Source organism: Chroicocephalus ridibundus, chromosome 1, assembly GCF_963924245.1.
Source record: "Chroicocephalus ridibundus chromosome 1, bChrRid1.1, whole genome shotgun sequence".
Lineage (NCBI taxonomy): Eukaryota > Metazoa > Chordata > Aves > Charadriiformes > Laridae > Chroicocephalus > Chroicocephalus ridibundus.
In genome coordinates, this window is record NC_086284.1 from 173790591 (window position 1) to 173816377 (window position 25787).

Sequence of the window (25787 nt, forward strand, 5' to 3'; positions counted from 1 at the left end):
TTCAGTCTTTTAGTGTTGTGGGTAATCACTATACTTTTTCCCTAGTTATATTAAACCCTATTTCATTATTTCTTTAATAAATTACATCATTAATCTTATAGTTCTTTATTTTTGGTAAAAGATTCTTGTATGTCCTTTAAAGATTAATTTTAAAAGTTTCAAAAGAATTAATGTATACAAACTGAAAAAAATGTGTTTTCTGCGTGTGTAATTTTTATTTCCTGTTTCGATTTGCATCTTTTCTTCCCATGATATTTTTACATAATTAAATTATCTAATATAATCAAGAGTGGAGAATCTAGAGAAATATTTCACTTTTGCTGCCTGCCAATTAGTTTAACGTAAGACATATTATTATTGCTGAGGTAACATATGAACAACCAGCTAACAGTGAGGTGACCTTTTTCTTTCTTTATACAGTTGTCATTCAGCAGTGCATCTCTAATGAGCGTCTTGAGTTCCTGACAGCCTCTACTAAAAAAGTATTATAATTTCCAATGAACACGCTGATCGTTGCAGTAGAGGTTTTGATAAATGAATACCTTTTATCAGCCTTGCTCTCTGGGACCCATTAGGAAAGGTTTTACGTTGTGTGTCATTTAGGGAGCTTAACACGTAGAAATGCATTGAAATGAAGATAATGCTGAACTCCAAGCTGAATTACAGGACCACCCCTTTGCATATAAAGGTAATATGATATAAAGAGTTCACAAGCAAATAAATAATGTAGCTCTACATAGTGTTCAGAATGGATTGAGTGTCCATGAAATGTAGTGAATTAACAAAGGTACTCAGACATCTCAGCTTACAATAAATTCAGTAGAAAGTGAGATAAGGCATCACTATGCTTCTCTAAGCCCTCTAAACCCACCTGTCCTGGTTCCGGTGGGGATAGGGTTAACTTTTCCTGGTATTCCATGCCATGTGAGCCACGCCCACCCTGAGCTGCCGGGGGAGGGGGCAGGAAGTTGCTGCTTAAAAGCGGGCTGGGGCATCCTGGGTCCGGCCGGTCGGCGAGCGGTGGGGAGCGGCGGTTCCGTAATCGCGTTTGTATATTCCCCTATCCGTGGTGGTGGTGGTGGTTGCCTGTTCCCTTTGCTTTTCTGTTAAACTGCCTTTGTCCCAACCCAAGAGTCTTGCCTTTTCTTACGATCCGAGTCTTGCCTTTTCTTACGATCCTTCCTGTATTAGGAAGGCACGTGCGAGCGGCACGTGGTTCTTTGTTGCCATCTGAGGCTAAACCACGACACCACCACAAAAGGGTGAAGGTCCACTTATTCTTGGGGTGCACAGGTTGTTTAGGATCGCAAATATCTTATAAGCACAGCATCTTTCTTTTGGGGATTTCAGAGACCCTGAAGTAACCTTCTTATTTTTGTGAACCACAGGAACATTTTCATACACTTGAGATAACCTACATGAAAACCAGACAGACTGGTATTTTGATGTGCAAATATCTATTTGCAAGATTTTTTGGCCTATAGTGCAACAGGAAGAGCTGTACATAATTTGTAAAGAATTCAGAGGATTTTTGCCACTCTTTCTGTTTGTATGCAATCCAAAAATTATCTTCTTGGGGCAGACAGAACTGCATTTATGAGGAGATTGATGCTCAAAATGTAACGAAAATTGGATAGCCAAAAGTGTTGTAGCTTTCACAGTGGGAAAGCTGTGGTGCAATTAGAAATAGAAAGTTATGTATTTTGTCTGAGGAGTTTTTACGAAACCTAAGAAAGATATCTCCAAGGTAAGTGAAAGATAGAAGATAAAGCTGACCCATAGCAGAGTTGGAAAGACAAATGTATAAAATGAAAGATGGTACGGGCCACTGAACAGGTGGCAAATGAGGCAAGTGCTCATGCTGCCTCTCATCTTTCCAGAAGAGCTCTGAGGGAGGAGAAAAAGAAAGAAACTGTCTGAGAGGGGAATGATGAAAGACAGCTGATATAGATCTTTCCTTAGAGGCCTGACATTAATGAGCTTGTAATGGGCTTATTAGACTAAGTTATCTTTTGCTGAAATAAGTAAAGTTAAGCCGTTATGTTAATAAGAAATAGAGTATTAGGATAGATTAAAATGGGAAGAGTCAAAAGTAAAATATGGAACTCTGCATTGCTAGTAGGTTACCAGAAGTTTGACAACAAATCAGGTATAATTTAGGATTGAGGAACCTTGATATTTTCAGTCATCTAGTTTGAAAACTAAATTATCTCCTCTAAGAGGATGTATTTCTTAAACAAGCACATAGTATTATTTATATATAAGGACACATGTTCACGTAAACTTACGTGAAGCATTTCTATTTTTTTGCCATAAATACAAAAGTTTATGACACTCTTTAACAGAGGCTTGCCTGTTTATATGGTTGAGAAACTCTTCTGTTGGACATTTGTTTTGGCTCTTGAAGGCAAGCATGACAACATAAACCAAATAAATGACTTCATTACTATATATCATAGGATACCTGTCACTGAAGTACTCCTTACTGGGTAGTGCAGGGGATTGGAGGAAGAGTTTTTTGTCTCTTTGAAGATTTTGACAATTTGATTAATTTTACAAAAAGTATGGTCTATCTTTATTCCAGCTCTATTGCTCTCTGTCAAACTACACATCAAACTCAATAGCTGAAGTTTAAACTAAAATAAGGTAATTAAACTGCAACAGTTTAGGATGAGGTTTGATTTGGCTAGATTTCATCTCTGAGAGGTTTCACTCAAAATGTTTTGTGGAGTAGTTGAATTCAGGGTAATATTTTGACAGGCCTCTTCCTGGAACACCTGATGCCTTGACGTGGGCCCCAGTGTTTCCAAGGTCTTGCTTGGAAGAAAGCACATGGGAAAGTTATAGCTTGGATCCAGTTGTCATGGAAACACTGGGGACCCTGGCTGTAGGCAAGGCATTCCTGAACCTGGCGTACTGCGACTGCTTGCCTGGGAGCATAACACCCTGGGATTCAAGGTCCATAATTTGAGTGACTTGACTGTGTTATAAAGCTTCTACATCTGTTTTGTAGAATCACGGAATGGCTGAGGTTGGCAGGGGTCCCTGGACATCGTCTAGTCCAAACCCCCTGCTTATATCAGGGTCAGCTAGAGCAGGTTGTTCAGGGCTTCAAATATGAGATTTCAAATATCTCCAAGGATGGAGACACCACAACCTCTCCAGGCAACATAGTCTAGTGTTTGACCACCCTCACAGTTAAGTCTATTCTTATACTTAAATGAAATTTCCAGTATTTCAGTTTGTGTCTAGTGTTTCTTGTACTGCCACTGGGTGCTACTGAGGAGAGTCTGCTTCTGTCTTCTTTGCACCTTCCTATCACATCTTGATACCTTACTGCCTGGTATACCTTCTTTTGCAACTTGGTCTGGACCAATCTATAGAGCAGGAGGAATGCTTTCTGCTGCAGAGCTATAGCTTAAACCTGGAAGACCTGTTGGTTTTGGTGAATCTATAAGAAAGAGCAACTGGAAAATGCTAGGATACTTTTATCATGGGAAGTATGAGAGGAAAATAATACTTCATTTAATATGGACCAAAATCGATTAATTAAGAAGAAATACCTTAAAAACTGTATCATAACCTTTATTGGTGTTTTATCTGCACTGGCTAGACAGATGATATTTAAACCTTTTTTCCCCCTAGATGCATGGTTTTGCCTAGACTTTGCATAATTTTCTTAGACTAGTTTGACTACTTTATTAAAATACAGATGAAAATTCTATCTGTAAAATCTGAATTGTCCTTTCCAGTAGCAAGAACTGCTGGTAGCTAATAAAGTAGCTATATTGCAAATAGCATATACATATAAAAATCTGATTCAGTAGTTTCTAGGTTTGTTTGTCCATAGCTCTCACTTTATAATCTTCACTTTAGGACATTTAACATGAAACTGGAGGGTTAGAAACATACCTTTTTCATGATTTGGCCCCTAGATACAGCTCTTCACCTGCTCATACTTTTGTTCTCAGGCTTTGCTTTTCTGAAGAAGTTCATTGACTAACCTTTTAAACAGGATTTTTCAGTTTCTGAGACTCCTTAGAGAAGGAAGTAGAGTCCATCTCCCTCATTGTAATCTTCCATGTCTCCTTGCAGCTAAGGTTGTTGGTAGATCAACAAGAAAGAGAACTGCTTATTTAAACTAATTATCAGGTGTGTTTCACATCAGAAGTATTCTTTTCCCTAATTTAGAACAAGAATATACAGTAGAATCTGTCACTAACAGTACAGTTTGCTTTCAGAACTGATGTGAAGACATATGTAAAAAAGTGGGATTTTTTTATTTTATAATTTTCTTGTGGAGGGTTTTTTTATTCAAATCTGTTTCAGTTAATTCTTTTAAAAATATGTGATGCCTTTTTCTTTTAAGACTGACATTTAGGTCTGAGCTTTTCCTTTTCCAGTCAGCGTGGTTGTGATCTACACCATTTTGTTTCTAACACATTCATTAAGTTTGGCTTGTTGTTTAAGACCACATTAAGAGTTATACCTGTATTTGCAAAGTGGCTATGCTAATTCAGAATTTAGCCATACTTTGCATTTGAATGCTCATCAACATGATGCTATATTTTTATTTTACTACTTTCCTTTCCATTTAATTTTATCAGATATCACTGAAAGTCATAGATAGAATATGCTTAACTCCCAAAACTATAGTGAACTGGCATTCAGGAGGTTTTGCTTTGGCACTGAAAACATGTGTGTTTATAGAATAGAATTTATAATGGAACACATTTGTTTACATTTGTTAGATGAATATTTATCAAATGTTTTTTTCAAAATTGGAGTATGTTTACTGCAATATCTTTGGGTCAGTATTAATAATTGTGCCATATGCCTGTATATTTCTGAACCAGGTGGCTGGCAATCACGTATAGTGGTCCCCAGATGAGCAGTGGTTCAGTGACAGCAACAAAAAAATCTCTCTTAATGTGCACACATTACTATGAACAATCACTCTTTTCTTCTTTGACTTTCTTGTTCAGTTCCAAATACTATTTGAATATCAAATATCCTATTCTTACAGGATGACTCAGCATTGGATAACTAGAATTTTTTTAATATATGACTAAAAGACAGATGTTACTAAACAAAGAGCATCAATATTAGCATTATCCTCTCTGCAGTGCTATTGCTGCTATTGTACACCTCTTGCAAGAGTACACAGACTGGTAGGTGCTGTATCATGTGTTTGCCTAAACTTACATGTGTCTCTATAGTCAGAAGAAACTTATTTCCATAAACTCTACTTTGTCCTACCAGTTCTTGTTCAGAGACAGCTTAGATGCTTCCATTTTGCCTAATCTCTTTCTGTACCTGGGATGCATGTTGGTGTTTGACAAGACCTACATTCATTTCATTGAATAATATACAGCACAATTTGAGCTGTGATACTGTTGGAGAAAGAACACTTTTTCATAATGCCAGAAGATCAGAGGCTGTACTTCACGCATACCATTTTTTTTCATCCCAACTTGCATTTTCTTTCCTGAGACTCCTAAAAATAGTCAGAGTCAGTAGGTGGAGCTGGTCTAAGGTTTTCAAAGACTTCTATTCACCATTATCTCTGACTTTATATGTACTAATCTTTCCCTCACAATATCCAACTACAAAGAAAGTGGTAGGGCGGTTTTGAGTGTTTTTTAGTCTGTCTATCAATTACAGTTTTTGAGTTGCTTCAAGCTACTACTGTGTGACACTTTTTTTGTACATATAATAAATGTAAAATGTGAATTTCTAATGCATATTTTTTCCTAAGTATCTCAAAAAAAAAGTTTAAATTCTTTCAGTGGGAGATTTGTACTCTAAGTCAAAGTATACGGAGTTGTTTATTTTCCTCAAAGTTCAAGGAATTAAAGTGACATGTAGACAGTGTACCTAAGTTGGCCTGTTATTTATTTTTTTTATACAGACATACATAGAGAGATATTTTTAAGAATGTGGCAAGTTCTGATTTTAATGCGACTTAATCCAGAGAAGAGTAGTAGTTTTGTTGAAGTCATAAATCTTGAATTTACATAAAACCTATTGTTAAGAGAGGAAAGATTTCTTTTATGGATAAACGTGAATTGGTACTGGTACGTGTATAGGCTCTTTTGAGAGACACACCCATACTTTTTTTGGTTTGAGTCGGTTTTCACTTTGACTAGTTCCATTTTTCTTTCACTTTAACAAAAAAATCCCCACAATTGGTTTGCTAATACAGCATTGTGTTTATCATAGTACCTGGTGATCTTGATCTGTGGTATATTCTTCGGCAGGAAGCCTTTAGAGACTTATATTGCCTGATACTGTCACATAAGCTTATGTCTATTAGTTCAAAGACTATTTTCTACATGAAAGATGATGTTCAGCACCCAGCTGGTGAGTGACTTCTGCTGGACAAATCTGACCTGCTCTGCTAATAGCAAGGTGCTATTCAAAAAAACATTAACTAAGCAGGTCAGGAGGAAGACCTTATGTAACTCTTGTCACAGAAGAAATAAAAGTCTGAAGTTCTTTGTCTCTGAAAGGCACCTACACAAATTCAACAAGCTCTATGGCAGAGACAGTGTCTTAGGGATTTTATGCATGTTTAAACAGGAAAGAAACAGCTGAATTATGCACACATTCTGTTCCTGGGTTGCAAATGTTTGTCTTTGATACACATTTCAAAACCACTTATTTTACCTTTTTTTTTTTTTTGGTGGGAATTTGTTCGTAAATTAGGTAAGTCATTTTATATTCCCTACAGTCAGAAGGAGAGCATAAGAAAAGGCTAAGCACAGGCATACCTAGACGACAATGGTTCTTGCTATTTTATCATGGTTTTCAGGAGTGTTTTTTATAGCTCTTCTATGAGACAGAATATCAAATATGCAGACTGAGCAAGAGACATAACAGAACTACTGAAATTTAACATACCGTTAAGGTTATTTTACTAAATGTATAGTAAGATTTCTGGGAATGATTCTGTCTGTTGTGTGCAGTGTATAAATTATTAGCCCCAATAGGGGATAAGAACTTGGAGTAGTTCAAGTTCTTCCCCAAAATTCATCCTCTTGTCTCCTGTGAGAATCTGTGAGAAATCCAAATTCAAAGTACCTGAAGCAGTCTAGATTTCAACATTATCTCTTAGTTGTCTTTTACAAACTTTGAGTCATTTTTTCTAAGGTATCTGTTGTTATTCATGAAAAAATTTTAACCTAGACTTCAAATCCCAATCTAGAGCACTCTCTCGCAGAGAACACAATAGATAGACTGTAGTGCTAGAAAATTAATTTTGTTATATCATAGAATCCTAGATTTTTTTCTCCTCATTGGATTTTATTTTACTGTTTGGCTGGTAAATTTTTGGCTCATAAGAAATATTTCTCAGTCCAACAAAAAGGGACATTTCCTCTAAAAATACTATTTTAAAAAATAGTTTTGATGTACATTTGGAAGTACATTTTTCTATCTATTAAAAAATTAAGTCTGTCAGCATAAAGAGTTCTTAAAAGGAAAATGAAAATTAGATGTATCCTGTCACTGGGGGTAGCAATCATCTGAGCTGTAATATTTCAGCTAAACATTTTTGCTTGATTTGAGCTGATAGAAAATAAATACATTTCTGCCTGAATGGCCTGTCATCTCATGGAAAGTTGAATTTTTATGCATTATGCCCCCATTCTTCAATCAAGATAGTTTTCAAACTCTGCAGTTTAGAAAATATCTATTAAAGGGAGGACAGTGGTGCTTCATGGGTTCTGTACAACAGTACGTATGGTTTGCTCATATGACATATTTAACTTCAGGCACCATGTTTTAGTGGAAAGTCAAATACTAATAGATGAGAAGCAATTAAGAGTACCTTAGTTCATAACTTTCCCTGATTCTTAAGTATCTGAGTCCTCCTCTGCTATACAGCAGAAGTATTTCCCTCCCCAAACAACACCTCAAATTTAATTTCTATTTTTGGAAACCAACTAAAAAGACCAATTTGCCAAGAAAGAGCTAGATGATCTTTACAGGTCCCTTCCAACCCAAAGCATTCATAATTCAGAATGATAATTCTATCATTCTCTTATCATTCTAAATGGACTGTGTGGAAGTGTTTGTCAGCTAGACCACTAAAACAATTCATCACAGAAATGAGAAAGAAAAAATAATATACAGCTGTGGTTCTGCTCTATTCTAGTTTGAAAAAAGGATCATTCAAATTTTGTCTTGCACTTTTACAGCTTTAATCTCAATATGCTCCACTGAAACAATGAGGGGTTTGTGTATCAATTCTCCCATGAATTCTGTGTGTTTTGCCCCCAGAATATCCATTTAATCTCTGAAATTTTTTTCTCCTCATGAATTATTCATTCACAATGTGTGGTTTAACCCGTGTTAGCACCAGGAAAGAGAATGTTAACTTGGCCAAGTTTAGTTATTTTGTACACAATAAAATGATTTTGTAAAGTGAACCACTGGGTAAAAACAGAGAGGAAAGAAGTATTCTGAAAGATTTACATGGATTTCTTTTTTCTCTGCAGACTCTTTTTAGTGAATCAGCTATAGCTTGGATTTTATTGTGTGACCTTGACAATTACTGTCAAGCCCTTCAGAAAACTGCTACATTTGGCAAGGTTAAAAGGTAAGTGAAATTTTAAACATTAAAGCAAGTTCCCTTAAGAAAATGGAAACCTCTGTATTTTTATTTAATAATATGTATTAAAACATCTGACATCTGCAAGGGGAGGGGCTCTTTGTAATCTGTTTCAAAATGTATTGCTTTGTTTAATTTATTTGTGGTAGTTTCTAAGTTGTAAGTTAAAATAAAAACACGGAAAGAAAATAGAAAAGTGGAATTGCAAACAAATATGACTTGGGATCATTAAAACAAGAATTCAAGTTTTGTAATCTACTAGATGTAACAGAGTGGTTACAAATGAGAGGTGGGGTGCCTTGTATAACTCTAAGAAATAAGGCAAGTGTAGTTCTCCTCTGATTTTTTTTTGGCTTTTGGGGGGGTTTTTTGCTTGTTTTTTTTTCTAAAGCAGGAAACAAAGACTGGCCAACCTTAATTGAAATAATCAAGTGATTAATTGAAATAATCAAGGCTGACAAAGCTGTTATGTCAGAACTTGGACATTTATGTGATGCTATATGTCTTTTGTGAAATAAGCCTCAATAAAATCAGTGTCATGAAGTACTGATTTTGCTAGGCAGATTAGAGAAGGAATATCTCTGTAATCAGTACTTTACACTAAACATAATATGTAAAATGCTTACTTAAAACATTAATATAAATCAAGAAGAATTAAATGAATGCTATGTAAATAAGCATTTCTTTTATCTGTCAGAAAGCCATTTTTCATCCTTTACATATTTGTGGGTCAGATACTGCCTCAAGGAGAAAGTTAGTTCATGAATAATTTAAAAATTACCATTTTTGTTTCTGATGAAAGCAATAAGAAGAGCTTTCAGGGCTAGTTATATAAAACATACTCTAAGCAGTATTGTTGATTAAAAAAAGACTTTTCTCTTGCACTGAGGTCCTCAGTACAAGAAAGGTGTAGACCTTTAAGAGAGGGTCCAGAGGAGAGCCATGAAAATAAGAGAGAGGGAACACCACTCCTATGAAGAGAGTTGTGATTGTTCAGCCTGGAGAAGAAAAGTCTTAAGGGGGACCTTATTGCAGTTTTTCAATATATAAAGGAGAGTTATAAGAAAGATGGAGAAAGTCTTTTTACTAAGGCATGTAGTGATAGGACAAAGGGCAATGGTTTTGCACTGAAAGAGGGTAGGTTTAGGATGGACATAAGGAAGAAATTTTTTGTGATAAGGGTGGTGGGACGCTGCAACAGATTTCCCAGAGAAGTTGTGTATCTCCCATGTTTGAAATTGTTCAAGGTCAGGTTGGATGGGGATTTGAGCAACATGATCTAGTGGAAGATGTCCTCGCCCATGGCAGGTGGGTTGGACTAGATGATCTTTGAAGGTCTCTTCCAACCCAAACCATTCATTCTAAGATTTTATTCTGTGTCTGTGTGTTTGAAAACACTTGGAAGACATTCCTCATCTTTATACAGAATTCCAAGTCCTCCTGATAGAAACTGATTCCTTGATTATGAGGAAAATGTTGAATGACTCATGAAACAGAGAATGTTTTAAAAATGCTGTTCTAAACTATGTAAGCTGCTATTTAAAAATTATTTTGCCACATTGTTTTGAAGCAAATGTTTACTTTCCTGAAATGCTGTATCAACATTATGCACATCCCTCCATCCGCTGTTATTCTTATGAGTGATTTTGCTATACCATTAATAATGAAATCTGGCTTGGATGTCTTTTTCCGCTTGCACACAGTGGTATCAGAGATCTGATTTAATCTTTTTACTTTCTTGTTAACTACTCTTCTAGCATTATACCAATTTCATATCTGCTTAAATCTCTTCTGTTGATCTTCTCCTTATTGACACAGAAAAATCCAGTTTCAGTGCATACCACTAGCAAAATCCATTGTTGAAAACTTCATTTTTCCCAGGAAAGTAATATGTCTCTTGCCATGACTTAGAACTGTATGTGTCATTCATGTGTTGCCTTTTCCAACATTGCACAGACCTGCTGTTACACTTATGTATTACATTAAGATAAGAAACCTTGTCAATATTGTGAAAACATGCAAATGTATAGAATAAATAACCCTAGAATGCATCCGTTCTGAGCAATCACAGTGTGAAAAAAGTTGCTAAGTGGGTCTTCTGATATTTGTTATCTTAACAAGAAATTTAACAGTTTCCACGGGTGGCTTGATGTCTAATTCTGCCTAAAGGAAAACAGGAACTGAATAATTCAGTGGCACAAAATTAATTATTACACAAGGTCTATATTCACTCAGTCCATTATAGGTATCAGTATTAAATAAATTAAAAATATCTGTCAAACTGTAATATACTTTGTGGAAAGAGAGTTCATACTTATCTTGGAACTTTAGGGAGTGTGACCCTGTATGAATCTCATAAGCACAGTAAAAATCATCATAATGAAAGTCTATAACCTAGAATAATAAAAGTACTAATTGTGCATTAATATTAGTGTCAAGAAATTGATAGTGGAGAAAAGTCTCTGGAGAAAAAAAAGATAATTTACCCCTGCTGTACCAAACTGTTAGGAAATTGAAACCACAGACCTAGTATTATGATGATGTTTATTTCACTAAGATTACTGTCAGTTACTGCACTATACTTTTATGTCTTTTTGAAGCGCGCACTAATAGCCCCTGTCAAAACTGAGCCTAGAAGCCAACAAGACTCCTAGGTCATTATGTCCATTTATGTTCCAGATAAATAGAACAAGTCAAAACTTGAAAAAAAAAATTATTGGATGAAGAAAATTTAGGGATTATTTAGGAACTGAGCACTCAGTTAGTGTGTATAGGTGTTATCGTTATTCCACCTTTAGCATTTGTAGCAATCAATACAGGTAACTTTTTAATAACATGATGGAGACATGTTTCTGTTCTGTATTCCTTTTCCAAAACCCTTCCTGACCATTAGTAGTAGCTCGTTCTTCAGATAACATGGATTGCAAATAGATTCTTATTATTTATTTAAATTTATTTTCTCCATTTGTTGACTTAAGTCACTGTTAGCAATCTGCTGACATGCAGTTGTTTCTAGGCCATTGAATTTCACTTACACTTGACTTAGTTTATGAATAATAAAAAAAAGGTGATTATAATGCAAGAGAGAAAACAATTTTCCTAACATAATTGTCAGTAAATGAATATTTTGGCAATATCATTCTTGTACTTATTTGTCAGGAACATGAGACATACTTTTTCAGGTGGTGAATTTTGCTATTCAGTCTTGGTGTGTGAAAAAACTAATTCCAATTCATGCTCTCTCTGGTCACAAGAAGAAACATGACAAGTCTTTATTCTCTGTACCTTCAAATCATGCAGTTTTCCCTGTCTCTGACGATACATGATCTGCTTTATCTATCTGCTGGTATTGTATTGCACTGCATTTTGAATAAAATAACGTATCTAATTGAACCATAATTTCCTCTTTTTGTTAAGCTCAGGAGTTAAATCCTTAAAAAAGTGGATTTGGCATATGAAATCTCTTTCTGGTTTCTATTTTGATAGGCTTATATATAGTTGTTAATAAAATCAGTGACACCTATATCCATGTAATATTGCATACACCAAAGAGAAAGATATATGAAGTGAAAATGTGCAACATATTTTACCTGATTGGCTATAAACTCTCTGATGCATTTCAGGAGGTGAAAATAGTGTTTCTTGATGTATTTCAGGAATAAATCCTTTATATCTGATTAAAATGCAGATGAGCATCATAAACTATTGTAATTTGAAAGGGTTGATCTCCTGATGCAGTCTTCTTCCATCTGCTTCAGGTGTAAAGGTTAGAGGGAATTTACTACAATTACTGAATGCAATTTGGGTTCAGATGCAATCCCCCAACCTGAAAGTCCTGATGTGAATGAAATCTCCTTTTTAATACTTCTGACATTTCTGCTATTTCATAAAATCCTGAAACTTTATGATAAAATTATTGTTAGTTATGAGAAATTATGGAACTGCTAGTGAAAATGTGCATGAGAACAAGTGGAAAATCTGAATGACTCTGAGGTTAGGATCTAATTTCATATCTCAAATCTTAAAATACTGATAATCCTAATTTGGTAATTTTTAGCTCTTAGGTGGTTTACTTAATACACAAGGGGAGATATTAACAAGCCAGAAGTCAGTGTAAGTGGCTTAAAGGCTTTTATTTCTGTGTGCTTTGCAGATCATCTCTAGATTTTATCAACTGCTGGCTAGGATCTTGTCTTATGGAATTACGTTATAAGACTTGTTTAGGGAAGGGAAAAGATCCCAAACTCTCTTATCTCTGGACATTGTTGTTTTGTTGTAAGGACCTAAGAGTAGCTTATAGAGACTTCATCACATTAGAACAATCAATAAAATGTGAACTTTAGCATAACTATACTTATGCATTAGTAGGGGGACACAAATTTCTTGGAGTAATGGTAAGTAGCTGAAAGACACTAGGAGGTGGAGAGTTGTATTACTAAAAAGCTGTGAGAGAGAAAGGGAAATGTTATCAAAAATGTCATTTCCTATTTAACAGATGTTGACTAAACAGAGCAATAGTTACTTTTAAAAAAAAATTATTTGGTAGGAAGAATAAGAAAACTGCCTTCTTAGTAAAATATTGTGCACAGTTTCTGCAAAACAAATAGGCTGCTTTGAAAGCTGGCATGGAATGCAGGGATCAGCAGTGGTTTGACATTGAGAAATTAAGCTCAGCTATTTAGTGGCAGGAAACTGTACTCACTGAGCAGAGAAAAATATATTTAACACTCAGCTTGCAAAGAACAGTATTACTTTGTAAAATTGTTGCCTGTGAACAGAAGCTTTCTTTATAATTTTTGTTATTGAAAGAAGTCACTGAATATTCCATTCACTCTCTTTTCAGTTGATTTTTTGATATCCTGAAGGTCATCGTATTGTAAACTGGTTTCCCAAAAGTGTTCTTTTTTAAAGAACATCTGCAGGAATCCAAATCTGCAAGATTATTTTTTTCTATGGTACCTGGAGTTACATGGTCATACTTACGTCCTGAGCGGGAGCTCTTCATGCTAGAGCACTACACACTTGAACGCTAGAATACAGTATCTTAAGTTCCTGGACTGAAAAGATATTTAACATGGAAAACTGAAAGAAGATACAGACATTAACAGAAATACTCTTAAGGGTGAAAGAAATTAAAGACTAAGTGACCATAGAAACTTGATTTTTCAGAGTATTGCCTAGTTAGTATAGGTACTTTTTATAGGTACTGGTATTGCAGATAATAACTAAAAACTAATACCTCTCAAGAAGAGAAAGTATCAAGGGAAAACATCTATGTAGGAGAAAAAACAAAGATATAGAGAGTATATTATTATTTTTTTATCCTTTAAAAAGGTAGGGAATACGTTAGGGCTATTAATTTGGGAGACTATGATGAAATAACGTGATCTTCCTAGCCTTTAACTATTACATATGAATGAAAATTGGCAGTGTTTGCACAATTAAGTTTATGGCTGACACTATGTGATAGAAATTAGAAAGAGAGGATCAAATGTAATGGGTAAATTGTAACTGAATATTTTCTGATATATTAGAAAGACTATAGCCTAAATATGGCTAAGTTTACTAAATTCTGAATATGGTAAAATGACCGCTAGCATAAATGTCTAATAGCAAGTTGTCAGCTTTCTAGTCTGAACAAGAAATAGTCTCCCTTCAATTTGCATCTTGATAACTGTCTCAAATTTTTCTTCCCTGCTCTGTTTTTTAACATCTTTGCTACTTATTATTTTTAATATTCTATGACTGTTACTGGTGTCTGTGTACTCTCAGATACTGTAAAGCAGACTGGAATTTTGTGGAACTGTTTATTTCTTTGTTCGTTGTGTGGAATTGTCAAAGAGGGAAGAAATGAAGATTTTAAAGGTCCTGTTAGGAAAGAGGTGACTTACCTCATAAGGTTCTTCTTGCCTGCTGAGGAGATGGGATCTTTCCTGGTGGTGCATTAGAAAAGTTTCAAAATATGCAATAATAGAATATACATTTTTCTCTCTCCTAACAAAGAAAATATGACTTAAAAAGGCTAAAATATTTTTAAACTTCTCCTGTTTTTTTCCTCTTCTCTTTATCCATGCCAGCACTTGCAGATTAGATACCTCTAAAAGCAACAACACACTAATTTTTCTAAAATGCTTCTTTTTTTTCTTGATTTCAATATACAATTTCCATTAATATGAAATATAAAACCAACTTATACATACACACATACATACACATGTATATAAACAAAAATGACCTGGTTGCAGAGCAGTGATATAACTGAGCAAAGCTAACAGCTCACTGGACATACTAGTCCTTTTTCCTTACTTCCTTCTGTATTCTCAGCTGTGTATTACTTCTAGCTCTATTGCACCATAATGTACTCACTGTAATGTACTCATCTGACCCCTTCATGAATTAATTCAGCCTAGTAAACTCAGATCATACCATATACAAAAAAAAAAAAAAAAAAGTCCTGCATACTAATATCTCAGAGGGGTCACTCTCATGACAAAAGCGAGAAGGCAACACCACATGGCAGGAGTCGAGGAGGGAGAGGGAAAATGGAATGGGAAGGAAGTAAGGATTGCTCCTTTTGCAACATCCGTTAACAACAAACATTTTTAACACTGGAATGCACTACAAATAAGGGGGGTTTTGCCAACTGTTTTTAAACCGGGGCAATCTCTTTTCCCAAGTAGCAAATGATAGGGCAAAGGGAAACGGCCTCTAGTTGTGCCAGAGGAGGTTTAGACTGGATATTAGGAAAAATTTCTTCACCAAAAGGGTTGTCAAGCATTGGAACAGGCTGCCCTGGGAAGTGATTGAATCATCATCCCTGCAGGTATTTAAAAGACTTTTAGGGACATGGTGCAGTGGTGGACTTGTCAGTGTTAGTTTTACGGTTGGACTAGATAATCTTGAAGGTCTTTTCCAACTTAAAAGATTCTATCATGGAATCATAGAATGTGTTGGGTCAGAAGGGACTTTTAAAGGTCATCTAGTCCAAGCCCGCTGTGGTAAGCAGGGTCATCTTTAACTAGCTCAGATTGCTCAGAGCCTCATCAAGTCTGGCCTTGAATGTCTCCAGGGATGGGGCCTCCACCACCTCTCTGGGCAACCTGTGCGAGTGTCTCACCACCCTCATTGTAAAGAACTTCTTCCTAATGTCTAATCTAAACCTACCCTGCTCTAGTTTATAACCATTGCCTCTCGTCCTATTGCTACATGCCCTTGCAAACAGCCCCTCCCCAGCTTTCTTGTAGGCCCCCTTCAGGTACTGGAATGCTGCTATAAGGTCTCCCCAGAGCCTTCTCTTCTCCAGGCTGAACAACCCCAACTCTCTCAGCCTGTCTTCATACGAAAGGTGCTCCAGCCCTTTGATCATCTTTGTGGCCCTCCTCTAGACCCACTCCAACAGGTCCATGTCTTTCTTGTGCTGGGGGCTCCAGAGCTGGACACAGTACGCCAGGTGGGGTCTCACGAGAGCAAAGGGGAAGAATCACCTCTCTCAATCTGCTGGCCGTGCTTCTTTTGACACAGCCCAGTGTAGTACACTTACATTACACTTATGAAGTACACTTACATAATCTGTGTGTAAATGCATGCATCTCTAACAAAAAGGCATTCTGTTGTTCTGTAACTGTTCTGAAATTTGTCAAGGTAATTGTAATTTCTGATTTTATCCTAGAGCGTGCTTGTTGTTCTCCAAAGTTTTGAGTTGTCTGGAAATGGAATATTTTTATGTCTTATTACATTATACAGGTAATTTATGAAAATATTGAACAGAGATATACCCATAGCAAACTGTCGTTGAGCTCTGTTTGACACAGCATCCACTTCAAGAGGGTTCTTGTCAATGTGTATTATGCCAGCAAGCTCTCCCTGACAAGAATATCACTGTGTTTAACTTAATTCTGCTGGTTTTCCACCACCTTCTCACCAATAAGAGCTTCCTGTAAGGGAGATTTGTTTTACAGAATTACAGCCGTGGGAGCTACAGTACAACAGCCTTCATGTAGCTACTCAGGGGAGCAAGCATAACCATCTAGAGAACTCTTAAGTCTAGTCCTAAAGTATTAAAAACAAATGATTAAGTTCTGGTGTAAATTTAAAACGTGTTCAATCAATCTGGAATGCAAATAAGCATGACATTTACTAGTTCTCTACTGCTAACTAACAATGAGGCTCAGAAGTGTTGGGAGGGAAAACTCAAGCTTTTTGTTCTATTTTGTTTTGCTTTTTTGTAAAAATGTTATTTTGCAGCCTCTTAATTCAATCTCATCCCATGGAAATTGATAGGTTAAGCCAGTTAATGAAGCCTCATTAGTTGTTGCTGCTTCTGAAATAATCTGAGCGCTTGGTTATAAAACAAACAAAAAAAACCTCAAGGTTTTTTCTTGATGACCAGATTGATTTTGTTAAGAAACAAAAGCAAATATTTGATGAAGGGAGAAAGGATAATATTTTCAGATACTGTGTGAGTGGTAAAGAATTACTTATATTTCAGTTATAATGAATCTATCTCTAACATTTATTCTAATTTAAAAGGACATGTTTTTACTCTATGGTTTGAAATAGAAACAGTATTTATGCTTTCTCATTACCTGCAGTTTTGTTTATTTAGGGAAATAATAATGCTAGTATCAAGTATGCTGAAGCAATCTTGTTTTTAAAAGGCACTATCATATATTTTAGACCTGCATAAATGAAACATCATTCTTAAGTCATCTTTTAGAATGCATTGTAAATAGTTTGTCTATCTATCTGAAGTTGTAGAATAATACAAAAATAGGGATTTCTGATGATGATTAGGCTTTTATCACTCAAACAGATTTAGATAATGAAAATTTTACACTCCATTAGCTTACAATTTAGAGCACTCTTTCTTTCTTCCTTTTTCTCCACATGAAAGAAGATCATTTACTAAGGTTTCAAATGCAGCCAGCTTTAATATAAAACACAATTTAATATTTTTAACACAAGAAATATAATGCTCTAAATGAAGTGATCATTAAAAAAAGCCTAAAACTTTAAAGTAGCATGAGTTTAGAAGCCACCAAATGCAAAATGGTAGGATTATAGACTAAGAAGGGGCAACTTGGGCAGAGAAAATTTATTTCAGATTCTTACAACTTCACAAATAAGGTCAGCTTGAATTCAATGAATGTGTGTTCATATAAAATCTACAAATAAAATCATTCAATAGGAAAAAAAAAGCTAAGACTGTAGTGGTTCTGTAAGCAAGTGAGTATATTATAGTTTTTAATAAAGTGCTATTACTGTCTACAAGACAGAGAAGAAATAGTTTCATGAAATGTTTTGGGGTGGGGTTTTTTTGGTGGGGTTTGCTGTTGTTTGGTTTGGTTTTCGTGGGTTTTTTTCTGGTTGTTTTGTTGTGGATTTTTTTGTTTGGTTGCTTTGTTATTTTGTTGGGTTTTTTTAATATCCTGAAAGGTAGGTTTAACACTTTGTACAGTTTTAGATCTTTAATATGTATTTGTTCTGCCATGTGAATTAATATCACATGCTGATTTATGCCAGTCTGCCAAATAATATAAGAAAACCTTTAATAGCTTTTCTTCCTATTTTATGTTGCATATTTAGAATAAATGCAGTTCAGATTTTGTGAAACATGTTGGATTCAGAACCCTGGTAATAAAATCTTGACAATAGATCACAGAATGAGATACCTATTGACAAAATTCTTTACATTGCCCGTCATCCCATTTAAGTCAGAAAAGTGTGGGTAACTCACTAGATATAGCACAGTGAGAGTTGTCTGCGTTTTATTCTTGAAATATACCTGATTAAACAAAATAAGAAATTTTTCAAACCAAACACCACCATTTTGCATGATAATATTGTTGTGTTACCCAGTAAAATTTAAACTATTTAAAAATGTACTAAAGTTTATATTGCTTTAGATTATCTCATTATTCTATTCAAAGAATCACAGAATGGTTGAGGTTGAAAGGGTCCTCTGGAGGTCACCTGGCCCAACTCCCCTGATCAAGCAGGGCCCAGGACCATGTACTTATAGAAGCTTTTTTGTTGTCGTTGACATCCCTGGGCAGATTCAGTTCCAGGTGGACTTTGTATTTCCTAACACTATCTTTGTATGCTCAGATAGTGTCTCTATTCATCCCAGGTTACCTGTCCCTGCTTCCACCTTCTGTATACTTCCTTTTTATTTTTGAGTTTTGTCAGGAGCCTCCTGGCATTTTTGCCTGACTTCCTGTTTGTTGGGATGCACTGCTCTTGAATATATGACCTTATCCCACAGCAGTCTTCCAAGCAGTTCCTCGAAGAAGACAAAGTTTGCTGTCCTGAAGTCCAGGATTGTGATCCTGCTTTTTGCCTTGTTGCCTCCTCTCAGGATCCTAAACTCCACCACCTCATGGTCACTGCAGACAAGGCAGCCTTTAATTTTCATATTCCCAATGAGCCCTTCCTTTTTTTGTGAGCACAATGCCTATCAGAGCGCCTCTCTTCATTGACTCCTCTATCACCTGGATCAGGAATTTGTCATCAGTGCTCTCCAGGAACCTCCAGGATTGCTTATGTCCTGCTGTGCTGTCCCTCCGGCAGATATCAGGGTGATGGAAATCACCCATGAGGACCAGGGCCTGTGAATGTGAGGTTGTTCTTATCTATCTTTAAAGACACTCATCCTTTCATTCTTCCTGGTCAGGTGGCCTACAGAAGACATTCACTACAATGTGGATCCATATTGGTCTGTTCTTTAATCCTTACCCATAAACTTGCATATGGCTTATCATCCATCCTCAGACAGATCTCCATGCACTCCAGCTGTTCTCTCACATAAAGGGCAACTTTCTCGCATGATCTTCCCAGCTTGTTCTTCCCAAAGAGCCTGTATCCTGTCATTGTAACACTCCACTTATGGGAGCCATCCCACCAGTCTCCATGAACCCAACAGGATCATAGCATTGCAAAGGCACACAGATCTCTAAGGCCTCATGTTTATTTCCCACACTGTGTGCATTAGTGTATGCACACTTCAGAGAGGTACCTCAACCTGTTGATTTCCCAGAGACAGTCTGGTTGTTTTGGGTTTTTTCCATAATGGTGATTTGTGGGCACTTCCTCGCTTACACACAAATGCTGCAGGTGACCTCTCTTAAGCTCTATTTTGTTGATTTTGCATTCCCTTTCATTCACATCATTCCAGACCCTTTGCTCATCAGTCCTGTTTATCACTTCCTTACAGGGCTGCTAGTAACTGTCTCCCTCCCATCATTCCTAGTTTAAAGTCCTCCTTACCTTAAAATTTTAAACTGTCTCCAAATACTCTATCACAATATATTGTGTTGTATAAAAACATAGAAAACAGTCATCAAAACCAAAAGTAGGCCCATGTATTACTGCAATTTGTTACTGAGACTATTGATGAGCTCTAGACACGTTAGTACAGAGGCTGCAAGAAAACAGATGTAAATTGGGAACATTTTCATAAAGACTTTCATTGCTTATATGACTATTGATTTACCTTAAAGCAAATCATTTGTAATCAAAGCAGACTTTACAATTTGAAGTAAAAGAATATAAAATTAAACTCTACCAATTGAGTCATCTACACAAATTGAGATCTATAAAACCATATATGTATAACAATGTTTTCTTATACATATATATATATTTATCTTTCTTTGGAGATTCTTTGTCTATTTTCTCTTTCCTTAAAGATCAAATTTCTTTCTGGATGCTATCCAAGTATTGCAGAATAGTTAATTTAAAATGTAAATATTTATACAACACTTGAAAATATCTGGTATAGTCTTTATAGCACTTAAATATAAATCTTTCAAGTCCAAAAGCAGGGAATAGCCAAGAAAAAATGCCCAATTTGTGCTCATTAGAACTGGATAGTCTCTGAAGAGCAGTCACAAATAATTGAGACAGTAAGAGAAAAGTCATCTAATTGAAGATAGAGGTGATTTACAGATCAATATATTTGTTCTTTAGCACAACAACAAAGCCTACTAAAAATCAGAGGTTCGCAAAATCTCAACCCTTTAATCCAATTATTTAAAAAGATGATTGAATTGAACTTTGCTAGTTCAATTGCTTATAAGGTTCTGTAAAAATACTTTATTAAATCAAGAAATGACTTCTAGGCCAAAAAAACCCAGTGAAATTGATTTAAATGGAGTCATTTACTTGAAGCTTCACTTCTCTCCCAAAGGAGAAAAAGATAGAAAGACAGAGAAAAATAGAGAAAATGAGAAGAATTCAACATTTTTCTAAACAAATATTAAAATTTCCCTCTCCAAATGATAGATTTCCTTTGTTTGCTAGATATTTTAAATAAAATAAACACTCATAATTTTTTTTTTTGTCTTCTAGATTTTGGGTTAATCTAATATTCCCTGAAATTCTATTTGACCGCCAAAACAGAAATAATAAAAATTTGCACAGCTAGGTGAAAAATCTATTAAATTTCCAGGATTCTCTTTCCTTTACACTGTCCCAATAAAATCCATCTTATAAGCCACTTCTCCAATATACATATGTAGCTTTCTACATTTTACAGAAATATGTACGCAAAGATATTATTTTTTTATATTCTAATAAAGTTTGGTTCTAATAAGAGATGTTATATCAAGAGGTTCATAATTACTATAATATTATTTTATTCCTAAATATATAATGAACAGTTACAGTTACAGGGTTACAGTTCATGGCACAATGTGCACTTTTTGCATGAATATTGCACAACATCTTTATATTAATTCAGTCAAAATTCCTTATATACTTCAGTCACAACTTAGTACATTTATTATGGTCTAAATTATCTGGTCTGGGGCTAAGGGTTACTTTATAATAGCCTCAGCACAAAGATACAAAATACAAACCTATACCTAAAAATGTAATTGTTTCATACAAAATGTTTGTTTATAGTCAGTGTGAGTGTTTGTACACAACAGAAAGGGAAGATATTATAAAAGTACTGAGTGTCAACATTACATATAATTGCCAGATCAGATGAAAGCCATTCAGCCCACACTGACAACACACTTAGATATAAGAACCTGTTATTATAGTACCAGATGATGTTTATGCAATTACCAGATGCGCCAAGGATTTGCTTTAGAATTAAGACTACAATTTGAAATCTTTCCTTGATGTATTCAGATTGCATCTTTATGTCAGAGTATCTTGAAGTATAAATGCAAGCTTAGATACATCAAAACACAAACCCAAACATGTTTGTGTAGGCTTAATGAAAAGGAACTGTAGCATTATGATTGACTTCAGAATTACTTTTGAAAGTAAAATGAAAATACCAACTTTTATCCATGCCGCAGTAGAGGAATATAAAGTGGAACATTAAAAGATATTGACAAAGAACAGAACAAAATCATTTTTCCACAACTGAACTGTGGCAATTTTGCAGCTCTGGTATTTATATATGTGTGTATGGATGCTTATTTAGATATTAGATGAAAATTTGTTCAAGGATATAATATTTTGTGTGGTTTTTTTTTCTTTTTTTCCCAAGATCAGTGATAATATCAGAATAATCCCTCATTTATCATTTCTGCTTTGTTGTTTATTACAAACACAATGTTTTGTTGTTTGTTTTTTTTTTATTTGGATATAGTCTAGCTAGATTACTCACTTGTACAGAGTAATGAGAGCAATAAAAATATGTTTCAAGATAGTTTTTTTTTTATGCATGAAACCTCATTCTAGGTTAGGTGAAAGGCTACTATGATAGCAGAGTATGCAAATTCAATGTTTAATGAGGAACTGCTAGTAACTCCAGAAACAATCAAGAGGCAATGATATTGTTCTTATTCCCTTTATCAAATGGCAACATTGGCATCATATAGGGGTAGCTACAGCACCACCCAATCACAAAGGTGACATCACTGTGACTGTCCTTTTCCAACTTAAAAGAACATTTGAAAGGGAAAATGTAACTGCTGTTGTAATTTCTTAAAAGAGAGGTAGTCTACCTTCCAGTTGTTTTTCCAGCTTAAATCGTGCATTCCTTGATGGGGATACTAAAAGAGTTGAGATATCTATGTGAGGAGGGCAGATGTGCTGTAAGACCAAGAGTCCCTGGCCTTTCTGGAGTGGCTGCTGAAGGACAGTAAAACTCCTTAGTGCATTCCAGCTGGAATCTGGAAACTGTGTATGGGCATTTATCTCTTTCCCTGCATAGAGAGGTTTTCAGATTACAAACTCTGGATCTATTTGCAAGATGAGGCACAACTACAACACATAATTATTAGGACTTCCTGATACACATGGAGATTTGCATAAAAATTTCTTAATTCTGTATACAGTGACTGAGGGGGATAGGCCATGAACAGTTTTGAAGACAATACTCAGAAAATACAGGTATACTACTAGAGACTGGGTTTTAATTCAATTTTCGTTCTCCAAAAGCAATAAAATTGAACAAGAATTTAAGTTGAGGTATCATAGACTGCATGCAGTAGAAGGACTGTCTCAAAAAAAAGTTAAGCACAGCACAACTTAGGAGCTATGCTTTAGTTGTATTACTGCTTTTTTTTGGTATAGATAAACTCTCATGTAGCTAATACAGTACTCTTGACAGTGAACAAATTTTTTAAATGAAATCTCTGGTAGAAGCCTATGAGTTTCTCTAAGTGCTGCAGAATTCCTCATAGTATTCAGGCTCGTGGCAGGAGCTCCTTATGTACATCTCCTGCCCAGGGAGAATGATGCAATTTCTCATGAACTGGAAATTTTAGCTGCAACTCTCCCCCGTATTTAACCAAAGGAAATTGACATGTCTGTATAGATGAAGACATTTACAGTCTAGCTGGATCATTACAATGTATCCGTATGTTCCTGGTTCACCAATTACTCTGAAAAGCATTTCACAGAATGGAAATGATATATACACAAACACACAGATATATACATAACACACATACACACAATAAATACATATATATATACATACACACACACACAGAGGTAAACAATTATTTCCAATCTGAAGTTAAATGCAGGTTAAAAAAAATACAAATACATGCATATATAGAAACCTAAATATATATTAGGCATATATATATCTCTCTAAGAAATATAATTGTGAAAATATATTCATGTATAATCAGAGTAAATGTTAATAGATAAAGTGAGCAGGTGCGTTGAAGCACCTGTGGATGGTAAACTTATCTTACAAGTTTAGCTGGACTTTCAGGAGCATTTTTGCTTTTTTCTTTTCCTTTTTTCTTTTAGCATGTCATTAAGACTGAGAATGTCTAAATAATCAAACATGTTAGTGTGGCTTTTGTTGTCCCTTCATGTAACAGGGAAGGAATTTCAGCACAAAAGCAGCCTCATAAAAAAGCTTCAGGCTGTGGAACAAAATACTTTGAAAGATTAATGTATAAGCAGTTCACTAGAAGACATTCATAACCTGAAGATAAAGGGAAAAAACATGACCAAAAAAAAAAAATATGCATCTGATTATATACAGACTTATAATCAATGAGAGCATTCTATTAATGAAAAGCCTTACATCAATGAAACAAACCAAAGATTTATAATCAACAAGTCAAAACCGGTCTAGCTTCCTTTTAAGTATTAGATGTAAACTGACAGGTGTGTTTAGTGAAACATCAAAAAAAAAAAAAAAAGTTAGATGCAAGAGATTGCCCCTGTATGGATTTTTAATCTGTGTGTGAAGAACTGACTGCCCAAATATCAACAGAAAAAAAAAATCCTTGTCTTCTTTACAAACTGTACTGCAATCTACAAGTTCTGGATCACACTCGCATTAAAAAAAAAGAAACATTTTAGGTAAATCAAGTAAAGAAGAAAGAAAAGCAGTATGATTTACTTTCAGAGACTGGTTTTTGGAGGAATCCAGATGAAACTGAAGCTTATTTTAAAATACACTCTCCCAGTCTCATATTTGTATATCTACTTCCATTATCTAAGAAGCCTTGAAGTGAAGAACTGAGGGATATCCCAGATCTTCCTTACTATAGCTTTTCAATGTATTTAATGGCAACTTTTCATGTGCTTTTATCCTCTTGCTCTCTATTATGTTTGAATGTCTTTACATAACTATGTGAATTCCTGAAGGAATTATCTATCTAATGTTAATTTGCTCACAGAAAATCCTTGTTTTTCATGACTGTGTTAGTAGGGAAGTCCTCTGATATCGTAACCATGTCCTCACTTGCATATAAGTAACATTAAAATTGGAATCATTGACCTCAGTAAACTGAAAAAATGAAAAATAATGCAGTATCAACCAGACAGATTTTCTGGAGCAGTATTGTACAATAAAATGTAAACTTGTCCTCCAGGTTATATATTGGAATGAAAAGGAAATGACTGCTTTTTCGGTTGAAGCTTGCAAAAATTGAACAAATACAGTCATGCATTCAGAGAAATACTTCAATAAAACAACAATGAAAAGAAACCATGGCACTTCTTAGAAAACTCACCCAGACAGAGAGATGGGAAGCACCTGAAGTTTGCTCACATAAAAAGTGATAAAAACCTTTAAAGTAAAATACAAATTTTCACCCAGACTTTCATGTATACATATTGTATGTTGACTGTCATCTACACCCATATACAGTGTTTGCTTGGGGGAAGCACATATTTAGAGATGAAAAGCATTAATATTTACGCAAAACTTACATCAAAGGTTCAGAGAATCAAACACTAAATCATTTCTTGAATTTTGTGTGGAAAGTAGAAAATGTCATTGTGATTAGAAGGAGTTTCTGTTTACCTTTCCTATGATTTTTTTTTGTTTGATGCATCAAGAAAATGAGAACAAGTTAAAATGGTAATGAACTAGGAACAGAGGAGGGTAGTGGACTTGTATTTAAAAGAAAATTCATGAGTGTACTATTCCATATAAGCAGAAAACATGTGTGCTAAGTAACTGATGCCTTATCACAAGATCAGCATTTTTTTTCTCCTTCCAAAGACAACGTTGAAAATGAAGAACATGTTTTTAGAAACACCATGCATATGTACTAGCGTTATAAATTAGGAAAAATTATTTTGCCCATAAAATTTAATAAAAGTCAGTGGTGAAGAATAAATGACTAATTAGATTTAAAAATATTACCCATATTATGAAACTCAGGCTATTAACTTAAAAAATATTTTCTGCTTTGAAAAATATCAAAACCCTTACTACATCAAAGACTCGCAATTT

At 35.1% G+C, this 25787-nt stretch overlaps 1 protein-coding gene across 5 annotated transcripts in view; it reads left to right on the plus strand.

The window, feature by feature from the left end:
- The window catches only part of MGAT4C (MGAT4 family member C), a 424744-nt gene that overhangs the window by 96949 nt on the left and 302008 nt on the right, over positions 1 to 25787 (plus strand). For all 5 annotated transcript variants that reach the window (XR_010069487.1, XM_063322834.1, XM_063322836.1 and 2 more), the window contains exon 2: positions 8502 to 8602. The gene's annotated coding sequence lies outside the window, so the exon portion shown is untranslated. The remainder of the gene's footprint in view (positions 1 to 8501; positions 8603 to 25787) is intronic.